The sequence below is a fragment of the Pollicipes pollicipes genome, unplaced genomic scaffold (genome assembly GCF_011947565.3).
Source record: "Pollicipes pollicipes isolate AB1234 unplaced genomic scaffold, Ppol_2.1 Scaffold_7261;HRSCAF=8764_pilon_pilon_pilon, whole genome shotgun sequence".
Classification (NCBI taxonomy): Eukaryota; Metazoa; Arthropoda; class Thecostraca; order Pollicipedomorpha; family Pollicipedidae; genus Pollicipes; species Pollicipes pollicipes.
The window spans coordinates 53828034-53842044 of record NW_023597054.1 but is presented as its reverse complement, the minus strand read 5'-3'; the positions used below and the strand labels follow the sequence as shown (position 1 = coordinate 53842044).

The 14011-nt window shown below is 59.9% G+C and overlaps 1 pseudogene; it reads left to right on the top strand.

Moving 5' to 3' along the window:
- Positions 1-14011, top strand: part of LOC119111778 (adenosylhomocysteinase-like 1) — a 74387-nt pseudogene that overhangs the window by 53411 nt on the left and 6965 nt on the right.

Below are 14011 nucleotides of genomic sequence, written 5' to 3'. Positions count from 1 at the left end.
TCGATCTCACGTGATGGCAGGATGCAAGCGAGCCGGGTCCGCGGGGCGTTATGCGTGCGTTGGCTGGCGGAGTGGTTTGTTTGATGCACCACCTGCATGACGGAGCACAGATCACCCAGTTGGCTGTTGCCCGGCGCCAACGCCCATGTTAAGTGTTTTTTATTCGGTGCATTTGACAGTTTCGTAATGGATGCGGGCCGGGTTAAGTGTCGGCACATCCGCCGCCTTGGTGCCAATGTTTAGTCGGCAGCTTTCCCGAGATAGACACGGCTGCCCGCGATCCCATCCCCACCACATTACCGGAGCTAATCAAAGACTCGGCTGCCTGCTAGCCCGCCCCCACCACATTACCGGGGCCAATCAAAGACTCGGCTGCCGCGATCCCATCCCCACCACATTACCGGAGCTAATCAAAGACACGGCTGCCTGCTAGCCCGTCCCCACCACATTACCGGGGCCAATCAAAGACTCGGCTGCCTGCTAGCCCGCCCCCACCACATTACCGGGGCCAATCAAAGACTCAGCTGCCTGCTAGCCCGTCCCCACCACATTACCGGGGCCAATCAAAGACTCGGCTGCCTGCTAGCCCGCCTCCACCACATTACCGGGGCCAATCAAAGACTCGGCTGCCTGCTAGCCTGCCCCCCCCCCCCCCCCCCCACCACATTACCGGGGCCAATCAAAGCGGCCCAGTGCTAAACTCGCACCGTAATCTAGACTTGGCCTGCCGGCGGATCCGTCTGCTGCGGTATGGAGCTGTTTCCCGGAGCCCGCTGTTTGTATTTGTGTGGTGTCCGCGCGGAAGCGCTACCTTATGCTCGCTGTCAGTGTCGATATGACTGCACGGCCCCGCTTGGCTTCGTTGACTGTAGTATTGCTCGCTACCCTAATCCACTCTACTGCAGTGGGTGGCGTCTTGCTGTGAAGTGCATCCACTTGTTGACCCGTTACTGCGCACTGGCTTATTGAACACGAGGTGTTTTCTTGCCATGGCTTATCTACGCGTCCTGATGTGTCGTGACCGTGCTCGTTCCCCCGAGAGGCCCGATATAGTGCCGCGGCTCCGACGCCGCCGATAATTCCCTCAGGCAATTATGTGTCCCTCGAAGCAGCACAGCTATCCATCTCTGGCAGCCCCCGGCGTGTGACTAATGGGACGTCGCGTGCCTGGCGGCCCGCTGACGCGCTGCGCGCCTCCGGCAGGGGTGTCGGTGTTCGCGTGGCGCGGCGAGACAGAGGACGACTTCTGGTGGTGCATCGACAAGTGCATCAACGCCGAGAACTGGCAGCCCAACATGATCCTGGACGACGGCGGCGACGCCACCCACCTCATGCTCAAGAAATATCCGGCCATGTTCAAGCTTATCCGCGGTACGGTGATGGGCGGCTGCGGTACGGTAGTGCGGCGGCACGGAAACGGGGGGGATCCGCGGTACCGAGATGGGGGCTTGGGGTACTCATTATCCGTGTTACGCTCAGTCGCGGTACTTTGGGCCGTGTTACGCTCAGCCACGGTACTCCGGCCCGTGGTACCCTCAGCGGCGGCATTCTGGCCCGCGGTGCGCTCAGCCACGGTACTCTGGTCCGTGGTACGCTCAGCCACGGTACTCTGGTCCGTGGTACGCTCAGCCACGGTACTCCGGCCCGTGGTACGCTCAGCGGCGGCACTCTGGCCCGCGGTGCGCTCAGCCACGGTACTCTGGCCCGCGGTACTCTCAGCCACGGTACTCTGCCCCGTGGTACTCTCAGCCACGGTACTTCTGCCCCGTGGTACGCTCAGCCGCGGTACTCTGGCCCGTGGTACGCTCAGCGGCGGTACAGTGGTACGGCGGCGCCGGCCGGTCCGCCGCAGCGCACCTCCCTGCGGCTCCGCAGCCGGCCGAAGCCTGCCGCCCGGCTGGGCTTGTGTGGCAATCTGGCCCTTTCCGTGGTCGGACGGGGTGGTGGTCGCACAGGCCGTTGGTTCACGGGCTGAATGCTCCGCGGGTTTGTTAGCGCCCCGTCTGCGCACGAGAGTGCAAAGGTGATATGTAGACGGTGTGGCGGCCTGTCGCCGTGTGGTCCACATGTCCCCTTCACCGCTCCATGAAACGTGCTGTGCTCGCGTGCAGGCGGTGCCAGGTGCCGGCCTTTAAGTGCCATATGTCCACCCACCATTGACCCGGAAGCGAAGGTTTCCATGGTCATGAGTTAAGCACTTTACGTGGGCTGACGGCACGCGAAAGACGCATCGCTGCTAGCGAACTCAGCTACCGAGATATAGCTATGTCGAGTCGCGGGCTCTTGAGCAGTACTCCCGGGGTGTGTGCAGACCTGGCCTGCTACGAGAATAGTTCTGGAACGACCCGCTCGGGATGGGCAGTGACAAATTGGATGAAGCGGGCAATTCAGCGATAAATGAAAACCAGGCATGTTCACCAAGCGCGGTCGAATTGAAACATGCATGGTGTATAGTCTTGCGGGGTCGTGTTCCGCTGCGTTTTTTCCCTTCGGAAGACCGTCTGTTTTGCACTGACAGCATTTTGCGTTGGAATGAGCGCCGCCGACCCTTTGCCACGAACGATGCTTCCGCGGGATGCTTTGTCATCACGCTGCCACGCCTGCAGCTGGCAAAGCGGATACGACATGGCTGGCGCGTGCCTGCGAATTGAGACCTGCATCTGCCTGCGCATTGTTCATGGTGTATGGCCCGTGGGAGTGCTGAGATGGGAGCCTGTGCCGGCGGGCTGGTCTGCGATGGTGGGCGGACTCAAGAGGCGGCCACATGTGACACCGCCCCCGCCGGCCTGCGCGCAGGCATCGTGGAGGAGTCGGTGACGGGCGTGCACCGGCTGTACCAGCTGAGCAAGCAGCAGAAGCTGAGCGTACCGGCCATGAACGTGAACGACTCGGTCACCAAGACCAAGTTCGACAACCTGTACTCGTGCCGCGAGAGCATCATCGACAGGTGGGCCAAGCATCGGGGCTGACCGCTTCCTCCGCCGAGATCCGACCAGGACCGGCTTAGTCATGCGGCCCTGCCTCCCCCCCCCCCCCCAAGCCGACACGCTGATGTACGAGAAACCCGGTGGAAATGTGACTCGGGATGAAAATTGGATCTTCCTTGGATAACGTGTGCATCTGTATGTGCATACGAAATGAATAGGAAGTGTTTTCCTCCCTTGACCCGTTCGCGAGCTCTAGCATGCTGTGATGATGACCCCTGACCATGGCTAAGTGTACTTGCAAGATGTGAGGAGTTGCATGCTGGCATTTGTTTTCCTGATAGACACATAGGAACAGAGGCACGTGTGGCCGTGATAGGCAGTTGTTGAATTTCAACTCACCACGCCGCGGAGCCTGCGGATATTTTCGTCGTGCATTGTGTTCCTGAATGACTTGGCATGTTTTCAGGAAATGAAACCCTTGTATGACTCGCGATTGGAAAATTATTGTTATTTCCGTCGATGCGATGGACCAGCTATGCATTATGCATGATGCGGAAGTGCTGAGCTTATAGATCTGTTCTGGCGGTCGGAGCAGCAGTGGCGCCATCCGGGTGCGGTGGCGCCGTCTGGACGGGAATGAGGGCAGACAACACGTCAGGGGTCGGTTATGTACTACGTTACGCATAGCTGGGGTGGAGGTTTTAATGGAGCGTGACCGAAGCGTAACAAAGCGCAAGGGAAGAGCGTAACGTTGCGATCAGGTGTGGTGCCAAATCACACCGGCTTCTTTCTGAAGAGTTTTAAAGGCCTGATACCCTTGGCCTCCTCTCGTGGCAAGCAGCACGCCCGCCTTTGTTTCACACCCCCAGCTTAAGTTGTGGCCAATGGCACTCGATCTTTTTGGACGTTCCACTCATCACACCCTTACCTGGGGAGGGTATTTCGCCCAGGATGACCAGTGCGTAACCGGGGGATGGGGTTTGGGAACGGTCAAAAATGCGTGACGTAATCTATGAACAGCCTGTTGTGTGCCGATGAACCGCGCTGATGAGCAGCTTGCATGGTTCGGGTCACGGGGATCAAGCTGTGCCCGGTTGAGATTGGTGGTCACGTCATCAGCGCCAACGAGCGCTCAAGTCTGGCTGACTTCTCTAAATGTGGAGAGCATAAGATCACGAACCAACTTGGATCACCTGCGTACGAGTCTCCCACCTGCAGAGGGGCGCGGGCCGCCTGCTCAGCCCTAACACAGTGGTGTTTGTGACCCGTCCGCTGTCTGACATATGTCACCTCTCCAGTCCTCACATACGGTGGCGTGTGTGGCCGGTCCGCAGTCTGACGTGCGTTATCTCTTCAGTCCTCACGTGCAGTGACGTGTGTGGCCGGTCCGCAGTCTGACGTGCGTTATCTCTCCAGTCCTCACATACTGTGGCGCGTGTGGTCGGTCCCCAGTCTGACGTGCGTCACTTCTCCAGTCCTCACGCGCAGTGACGTGTGTGGCCGGTCCGCAGTCTGAAGCGCGCCACCGACATCATGTTCGGTGGGAAGCAGGCGCTGGTGTGCGGCTACGGTGAGGTCGGCAAGGGCTGCTGCCAGTCGCTGAAGGGGCTCGGCTGCGTGCTGTACGTCTCCGAGGTGGATCCCATCTGCGCCCTGCAGGCCAGGTACTGCTCGCCCTGACTGTGTCACCGCCTCGGCTTGGGAACAGGCTCCCGGAAATGCCGTCCCCGGCCGTGTCCAGCGCCTGTCCGGGCTTCTATTGTGGGAATGGTGTAAATGCGCATATAGCTTTATTCGGAAAGTCCGGAACCGCTAGTGTGAGAAGCCGCGATGTATCCTAACACTATTTCGTACAATATCCGTTCCGGTTTCTCATGGAGAAATGTGCATGCAAACTTAATCCATCTTAGGAAGTGAGGGTAACGTTGCAGCAACCCTGGCTGAGTCTGAGACCCATCGGTTACCCCACAGACGCCCCGCCGCACAGAAGGTGCGGGTGCTCGAGGGGGGGGGGGGACTGGGGAAGCGGGGTCGGCTGCGCCACATGACTTTGCATCGGGGAAGTAATGGGATGAAGGAGTTCGCGTGGGTTACCTCAAACTCTCATTCACACGGTAGTAGTACACGTTCTAAGTTTGCACCAACTGAACTTACATACACGAGTTGGTACTCTGCTTCTTTGAGACGGATGCAGAGAGGCGGGACCTGTGCTCCTCGGCTGTCAGCGTCGGTTTCGAGCTGCCGTCGTTGCGCGGCGTCTCTGCAGCCCCGTCTTCCGCCGCCCGCAGTATGGACGGGCTGCGCGTCGTCAAACTGAGCGAGGTCATTCGCAACGTGGACATCGTCATCACGGCCACGGGCAACAAGAACGTGGTCACCCGGGAGCACATGGACCGCATGAAGAACGGCGCCCTGCTCTGTAACATGGGCCACTCCAACACGGAGATCGACGTGGTGGGTGCGCCGACAGGCTGTAGTTCGTCTGGCAGTCACACGATGGCGCTGTCGTCACCGTCCTACAGTCTGGCGATGTGCTAGGCCAGTGGTAAAGCGACTCCTAAGCGGACTGGTTTGTACATCTGCATGCACGTTTACTGAGAGATTACATGTATTAAGGCGTGTTCAAGGAGGCAGGGCACTTTGCAGTGGTTGCTGCATGGCGCAGGTGAATGCATAGCAAAGACAGTTTTTTATGGGATTTGTCTACACGACATACGACACGGTTAAGTCGCAATGTTTGTGGCACTGGAACTGCTACAGTGTTCATCGAATGTCCAATTTGTGCGCCTGTCCGCAGAACTCGCTGCGCACGCCCGAGCTGACCTGGGAGAAGGTGCGCTCCTCGGTGGACCATATCATCTGGCCGGACGGCAAGCGGATCGTGCTGCTGGCCGAGGGCCGCCTCGTCAACCTCACCTGCTCCAGTGTGCCCTCGTTCGTCGTCTCCATCTCGGCCGCCACGCAGGTGAGAGCCGCGCGCGCAACCGGCCGGCCTGCCAACTGGTGGTCTCGCGGCGCGTGGGTGGGCGGGTCGTGTCGTCGGCACGGGCCTTCAGCGGGAGACTGACTGACTGACAGACTGAGCCCGCCAGCCCCGTCGCAGACTCACTGTGTCTGTCGCGCGAAGGTGAGGATGCCGGTCAGCCGGTTTGTCCGATGCGCCGCCAGGTGCAGGCGGGGCGCTGTGGTGTGAAGGATCTCTCCCAAACATGAAGAATGGTTGGGTCATGCGGAGCGAAGAACGACTGACGAAACTCCATGCAGATATTCCGTGGGTTGCCGGATAGTTAATAAAATGGTCTCGTCTTCGGGAGGCCCCTAATCCCCAAGCCGTCATTATGGGAGTGGGCGGCCGGTCGGACGTCGCTCAGGATGACAGATGGTCGGTTTGTCGGGCTCGGTGTGGATCCAGACGGGTCGAACCCCAGGACTCGCACTGCTCTTTGAAGAATGACTGGACCATCTGAGCACTCAGAAGAAAAGATGGCTGGGGCGTCGGACCGCTCAGGAGGGGGGATGGCTGAGGCGACGGACCACGTAGAAAGGGAATGGCTGAGGCGACGAACCGCGCGGAAGGGTGATGGCTGGGGCGTCGGACCGCGCAAAAGGGTGATGGCTGGGGCGTCGGACCGGGCGCCGGACCGCGCAGAAGGGTGATGGCTGGGGCGGCGTAATGCGCAGAAGGGAGGACGGCTGGGGCGTCGGACCGCGCAGAAGGGTGATGGCTGGGGCGTCGGACCGCGCAGAAGGGTGATGGCTGGGGCGTCGGACCGGGCGTCGGACCGCGCAGAAGGGTGATGGCTGAGGCGACGAACCGCGCAGAAGGGTGATGGCTGGGGCGACGTAATGCGCAGAAGGGAGGATGGCTGGGGCGTCGGACCGCGCAGAAGGGTGATGGCTGAGGCGACGAACCGCGCAGAAGGGTGATGGCTGGGGCGACGTAATGCGCAGAAGGGAGGATGGCTGGGGCGTCGGACCGCGGGGAGGGAGAATACCATACCTGTGGTCCGCCGGTCTGTGAGCCGCTCGGGAGGTGTGGCCCGTGAGGCCGCACAGAACGTCTCCACCGGGTGTTCGGCAGCTGTCCTGCAGGCTCAAGAGGCCCGTTTGGTTGTGTGCGATGACTGTGACACCTGCTGTGTCGGCCTTGTGCGACCTCCGCTCCGCCGGCCCGATGTCAGCCTGGCGGTGATGTGGCGTGACAGCGCCTCAGGCGTCATTGCCCCCGTGTGGCATGGCGGTACCTGCACGCAAGTCTCCACAACTTTGTGAAGTGGCACGTTATTGCCGACATTTCTGAACTTCGCCATGATTTTTGCGTTAAAAGAATTTGCTTAGAAGGTGCTATCTATTCGCCTGCCGTCGTTCGAGAAAAACACGAATGCGTCCGGATGAGCGGGGCAGGTCGGTCGGCGCCCGCTGGAATCAGCCGCGCTCGGCGAGGCCAGACGCGCTGTTTGGCGGGAAGAATGCAGCGGGGGCCAATAGCCGCTGCCCGCCCGCCCTGAAAACACTCGGTCTGGCCGCAAACTATTCCAATCTGGCGCGCGTCCGCTCGGCGCTCCTGGAAGAGGCGCCGCCGCGTGGGCCGAGCCGGCCGTCCGGACAGGTCGCGTCCGGCGCCGCCCGACTGGGGCTCGTGGCCGCCGGCTACCAGCTGTTGGAGCCGGCTCGTTTGCGTGCAGCTGACGCGTTGGGGAAACCGTTCCCGTGTGCGACGATCGATAAGCGCAGTAAGTCTGGCTAGTGCTGTCTTATGCTATGCTGCCTCATACGGCGCAACACTGTCCCTGGTCGCGTTATTGTTCAAACGCAGTTAGGAGTTTTCTCGTATTTTGGGTCTACATCGTGTTCTAGGTGTTCGGGTCTGCATCGGGGTCTAGGTGTTCGGGTCTGAGTCGCCCTCTAGGTGTTCGGGTCTGAGTCGTGTTCTAGGTGCTCGGGTCTGACTCGTACTCTAGGTGTTCGGGCCAGTGTTTTGCTCTAGGTGCTCGGGTCTGCGTCGTGCTGTACGTGCTCGAGTCTGTATCGTGCTCCACAAGGACTATGCGTGCATGTTACAGCGGAGATGCCAATCTCACATTGCCGCTATCTCCATGAGACGTTGCAGCGGTGCAGTCAAAGGACGCAGATAGCGATTCATTACGCCCCGCCGGGACTCGCCGACACTGTCTCCTCCAGTCGGCCGACCTCCGTGCCTCGGCCGAGGTGGAGGCAGCTTCCGATGTGCGCCCAGAGCTGCAGGCATGCGGGGAAGGGACGGAGTGCCGCGCTTGGCAGCAGTGATAAGCCTCTCTCATCTGTGGGACCCGCCCCTCTGGTAGCGGTCGTGAGTGGCTCGTCACAGTGGGTGTGAGGGGTAGGTGGTTCAGTTTGCAGTTTTGTTGGTGGATAGTTTTCCTCGTGGTGTTTGCGGGTGGCCTGTCGTTGGTGCGTACTTACGTTTGTTTTCATTGGCGGCTCATGCGTCTTGTCATGCTGCCGAGGGGTTCGTCTGTGCCGTCTTCTTCGCGTGGGGCTTGCCTCTGTAATCGAGTCCGTGGGAGAGGAATGCCCTGTGGCGTGCCCTTGGGCGGCGCATATGTGAAGTCGTGTTCAGCGGTGGCTCGCCTCTGTTGTGCTCCGTGCTGACTCAGGTGTGTTCCCTGGGGTGGCAGGCCACTCGTGTCTTTTGTCGTGCTCTTGGGTTACCTCGCCCCAGTATCTGCGTTTGTGAGCAACTTGAATCGTGTTCGCTGGACGCTGGTCCCCGCAGTCGTGTTTGTGGGCGGTTGGTCTGTGTGGCCATTTTCCTGGTTGGCCGTCCGGCAGTTGTAATGGGTGGGGGTGGCGCTTCACAGAATTTCCGTCGGTGGATGATTGTTCTCTCTGAGAAGTGGTGCTCGTGGGTGGTCTGCCGCGGCGGCTGTTTCCGTGGACGACTCAGCGATACAGTCGTGCCCGGAAGTGATTGGTGCCGGGACTGTTGATCCTCGGCGCTTTAGCGCATGTTGGCGCGTGATTCCTGCCGAATGCTTTTCCTGGAAGACGGCTGCCTGGAACGGCGTGATATTGAACTATTCAGGCTAGTGGATGTGCTGAACTGTCCAGCTTGATGCTCGGTGGTCCAATCGTGTAGGGACTAAAACCTCGCCGGGAAGAGATCCGTATTTCATGAGGATAATGTGAGCCGTCCTGTATATTCAAACACGCTCGAAATAGACCGAAATCCAAAGGCTGTGAATGAAATGACATCTACCCCGAATTCATCCTACAATATTCCACGAAAACGGCGGCGGAGTGTGCTCGATCCGAGCTGGCCGTGGACTTGTCGACCTATTGAGGACGGCGCCGACTTCCGTCCGGCCGGCGCGGCGCGGCGCGGCGCGCGGCTGAACGTGACCGCGCTGGGCGGCGCGCGGCTCGGCGGGGGCTGCTGCGGGTCACGCGGCGCGGCAGCCCTCCCGGCCCGCAGCCAGCGGCGCCGCAGCCGGCAACTTTGTTCGCCCGGCCGCCCCCGGCCCGGACCGTGTCTTGCGGCTGCGCCGCGCCATGATATATGATCAAAGTTCGGAAAGTGATTTCATGCTCAGAGGCCGATAATGCGGCGCTCGGCCTGGTGGCGGCCGCCCCCGGCGCACCCCGATGACGTCACACCGGCGGAGGTCACCGAGGCCGGGCGAGCCGGTGACAAGGACAGAGGGTCGGCGGTGACGCACGCGTGACGAGGCTGCGGAGGGAGACGGATGGACGTCACGGGAAGTGACGCGACTGAGGGGTGTCCTCACGCGCAAGGAAGGAGGTGTGTAGGAGGGACGGTGACATCGCACAGGGCGTGGGGCGTTGGCATGGAGGGAGTGTATTGCAAATCTGGATGGTATTGCGATGGCTTTCTTTGTACAGATGGAACGTAAGAAATGGTGCCACACAGATTAATGTCGAAAAAGCACAACAGGATTTCACGAAACCGTGGCTTTTTGACGAGTTGTTCTCAAGCTCGCCAGTGCTCATTGCTTTCGTCAGTAGCAATGGCATCAGCTGCACCAGTCAGCTGCACAAGACGTGCGCCGTCGTAATAGCGTTCTCTCGGATCCAATGTCGGTTCTTGGACCAAGTTATTCCCCCGTCCGTACTTGCCTGTGCTATGCCTAATCCACGTAATAGGCCCATTCCGGGCAGATTACGTCTGGCTCCGTCTCTGCCTTCCGACGGCGCCTCTGCGCCATCTGGGGATTTTGCGGCGCAATAGGCGGCCAGCTCAGGCGGAGTTCGAGCCCCGGACCGGCGCCCTCCAGCGGCTCCGGTCCGGCCGGTCGGCGGCGTCTCGGGCGGCGTGCGAGCTTCGGACCGGCGCCTTCCAGTGGCCCCGGTCCGGCCGGCCGGCGGCCTCTCGGGCGGCGGTCGAGCGGGGCCGGTCGGGCTCGCGTACGATCCGGACGAGTCCAGCCGCGTCCGACAGCAGCGGCTGGGAGGCGTCGTCCCGCCGCTGCCGGCGTCACCCAAGCTCCGGGCTGCGGCTGCGGCCCTCGGACCCGGAATGGCGCATAGGGACGCGAGAAAGTGACAAGTTAACACTTCTGCTGTTTGGGTGTGCAGATCATGCAGTATACACCATCGGACTTGGTGTCCTTTCTGAGCTGCTCTATCTTGGTTCATTCAGAACACATGTAGGCAAAGCATATGAATGCATGTATTATGCTGGGCTAGGACACTCCCTTGTATGAAGCGCCAGCGATTGCAGGGCTACTCCGCGCTCCCATCCCCAGAGAGGGAGCCGGCGGTCAGCCACCGCGCGACCGTGGAAACGCGTCGACTGGGACGCGTTCAACCTGAATGCTGCTTGCCGATTTGGAGCCGCTCTGCGCCGCTGCCACCACAGGTGACAAGGTGGCCGCGTTTATGGAAGTATGGAACGTCGCAGTCGACGCTCACTGCCCGAACATCGCAGAGAAGTCGCGCCGGCCCGGCTGTCCGTGGCTGCGTGGAGATAGCAACGACTCCGCAGCTGTGGAGGAGCGTTACTGCGCCCACGGGGCCTGGAAGTGCTTCCATACCACAGAGGCGCGCCGCGCGTACCATTGGTGCCGTAACAGAGTGAAGCGGCTGAACACTCGCGCGACGCTCCTACCTGTGCAGCAGTCCGCTGACAGGGCGGCGAGATTTCTGGCGCCGCCTCAAGCAACTCGGACTGTAGCCAGCGAGAGGGCGCGACACACCCGATAACAGCATGGGCGCCCGGGGTAGACGCACTCAATGTCCACTTCGCTGCCGTTGGCCCCCGCATTGCTGCAGAGGCCGTGGCAGTGTGCGGCAGTGCGGGTGCGCTCTCGGTTGGACCGCGCCCTTACCGTGTCTGCACCTCGGTATTGTCCCCCCATCCAGCCACTCTACCGGAGTTCTCTGCAGCCATCAGGAACATGAGCGCGTAGAGGGATGTGGGTGTCGGTGTACCACTTCGCGCAAAGAAAAGGTGTTTCCCTGTCATCGGCGCTCATCTTCTACATCTGACTAACTTGGTATCACATCACGCACTTTTCCGCCCGTCCGGAAGATCGCGCGTGCCGCCCCGGTGTTCAAGTCGGGCGATTAATCAGACCTGAAGAACATTCAGCTCATTTCTCTGCTCTCTGTTTGGTCGAAAATGATCGAGACGGTCGTCTGCTCGCAGCTCCTTTCCTACCTTCTTGACAGTCATGTACTGACGCCATCGCAATATGGTTTCCGTCCACGTCACTCGACGGAGGGTACCCTGATTGACGCTATCGGGTGACTGGCAAGGATTGTCGACAACGGCCATGTCGTGTCGATAACGACGATTGACCTTTGCAAGGTTTTTGACAGCGTCGATCACGGCGTCCTCCTTGGCGAGCTGGAATGGTGCGGGGTGTCCTCTGAATGGTGCGGGGTGTCCTCTTAATGATGCGGGGTGTCCTCTGAATGGTGCGGGGTGTCCTCTGAATGGTGCGGGGTGTCCTCTGAATGGTGCGGGGTGTCCTCTGAATGGTGCGGGGTGTCCTCTTAATGATGCGGGGTGTCCTCTGAATGGTGCGGGGTGTCCTCTGAATGGTGCGGGGTGTCCTCTGAATGGTGCGGGGTGTCCTCTGAATGATGCGGGGTGTCCTCTGAATGGTGCGGGGTGTCCTCTGAATGGTGCGGGGTGTCCTCTGAATGGTGCGGGGTGTCCTCTGAATGGTGCGGGGGTGTCCTCTGAATGGTGCGGGGTGTCCTCTGAATGGTGCGGGGTGTCCTCTGAATGGTGCGGGGTGTCCTCTGAATGGTGCGGGGTGTCCTCTGAATGGTGCGGGGTGTCCTTCTGGATGGTGCGGGGTGTCCTCTGAATGGTTCCGGGACTACCTCAGCTGTCGGCAGCAGGTGGCCAGTGATGGCTCGTTTACTCTATCCCTATCCCACGGAGTGGCCCGGGGATCCCTTGTGGGCCTAATCTTGTTCCTCATCTTCATCAACGGCCTATCCAGCTTCCCACCTTACGGCCGCCTACTATCCCACGCCGATGACACCCAACTCTTTGACTCCACTACCTCCGATGTCGTCGGCCTGTCCAGCCTGAAAGCCCGTGTCGAGGAGTCCATCCAGTGCCTCCTAAACTGGTTTCAATCAAAAGCCTTAAAATAATGCCCAAAATGACAGACTTCAGGCTGAGTGGCATCAAACCCTCAACAAAGACCTGCAACTTCCACATTACCGTCTGTGGTACAGACATTCATCCATCATCTTCAGTGAAAGTACTGGCGTACTCCTCGACCACCACCTCACCTGGGAATCCTACATGTTTCTCGCTCGGCACTGTAATCCAATCCTCGTATCCCTGCTCAAAATTCAATACCACTACTCCTGAAGTTTTGAAGCTCCTTGCCCAAATACGCATATTTCACATCCTCTTCTGCCTGTCCTGGGGTGGAGCGGCCGAGCGTCACCTAGACGGGGCGTTGGCGTACGCAAACGACCGGCATACGCAAAGGGTGATGCACTTCGCGGCCAGGCCAGTAAGTGGTGTCCGCCGAAGCAATCCCATTTCACCCGTCCTGGAAGCGCTCGGCTGGCGAAGCGTCGCGGATCTCATGCACCAGCGGGACTGCCGGACTGTGTTCGGGGCACTGCACGTCCCCGGATCCCTCAGCGCACTGCGTGCTCTATTCGAGACGCGCTCCATGTCTTCCCAACGTCAAATTCGAGCTGTTTCCGGCGGTGTCGGCTCGCTACATCTGCCGCGCGTCCGACTGAGCGCCACCCAGTGGCACTTTCCGTACTGCGCCACCGCCGCGTGGAACCGGCTGTCTGCGGCAGCCGTCCGCGCCCCCTCGCGTCGGGCATTCTTGACTGTTTTAAATCGTTGATTCATTGACCGAAACTGCTTTTACCTGTGCGTGTTTAAGTATCTCTGTGTACTATGTGTGTGTGTTTTTTTTCTTGTGCGACTAGGCGCAGAATAACTACCACGTGTATGCGCTTCCAATAACGAAAATCAGTACATGTAGCTGTAACAGAGGTCGTATTAGTGCTGAGAGGCCATGGCGCAGCCGGAGATCGAAGCCGTATTAGTGCCGAGAGGCCATGACGCAGCCGGAGATCGAAGCCGTATTAGTGCCGAGAGGCCATGACGCAGCCAGAGATCGAAACCGTATTAGTGCCGAGAGGCCATGGCGCAGCCGGAGATCGAAGCCGTATTAGTGCCGAGAGGCCATGACGCAGCCGGAGATCGAAGCCGTATTAGTGCCGAGAGGCCATGACGCAGCCAGAGATCGAAACCGGTCTCCCAGGTGGGAGCGAAAGACGCAAGTATTCGGTCATTACGCCTCCGCTGCGCGTAGTAATCCGCGCTACACAGCTTGTTCATGTGCTGTGCTACGTAAGTACGCTACGTGACCTCCAGCGCAGCCGACGCGTCGTTCTGATCCATTGGACGCACCGCGCACTGCCAGCAGCTATGACTGTTTCAGTATATTTTTGGAATGTAACTACTTTAATGGCATGGTTTGGCAATTCAAGCGCATTTACATCAAATGACCTAAGATTGCATACGCACTCGCAATCGTCAGAAAGACACCACATCAGGTCGCCAACGAGGGCTTCTGGCGGGATGTGAC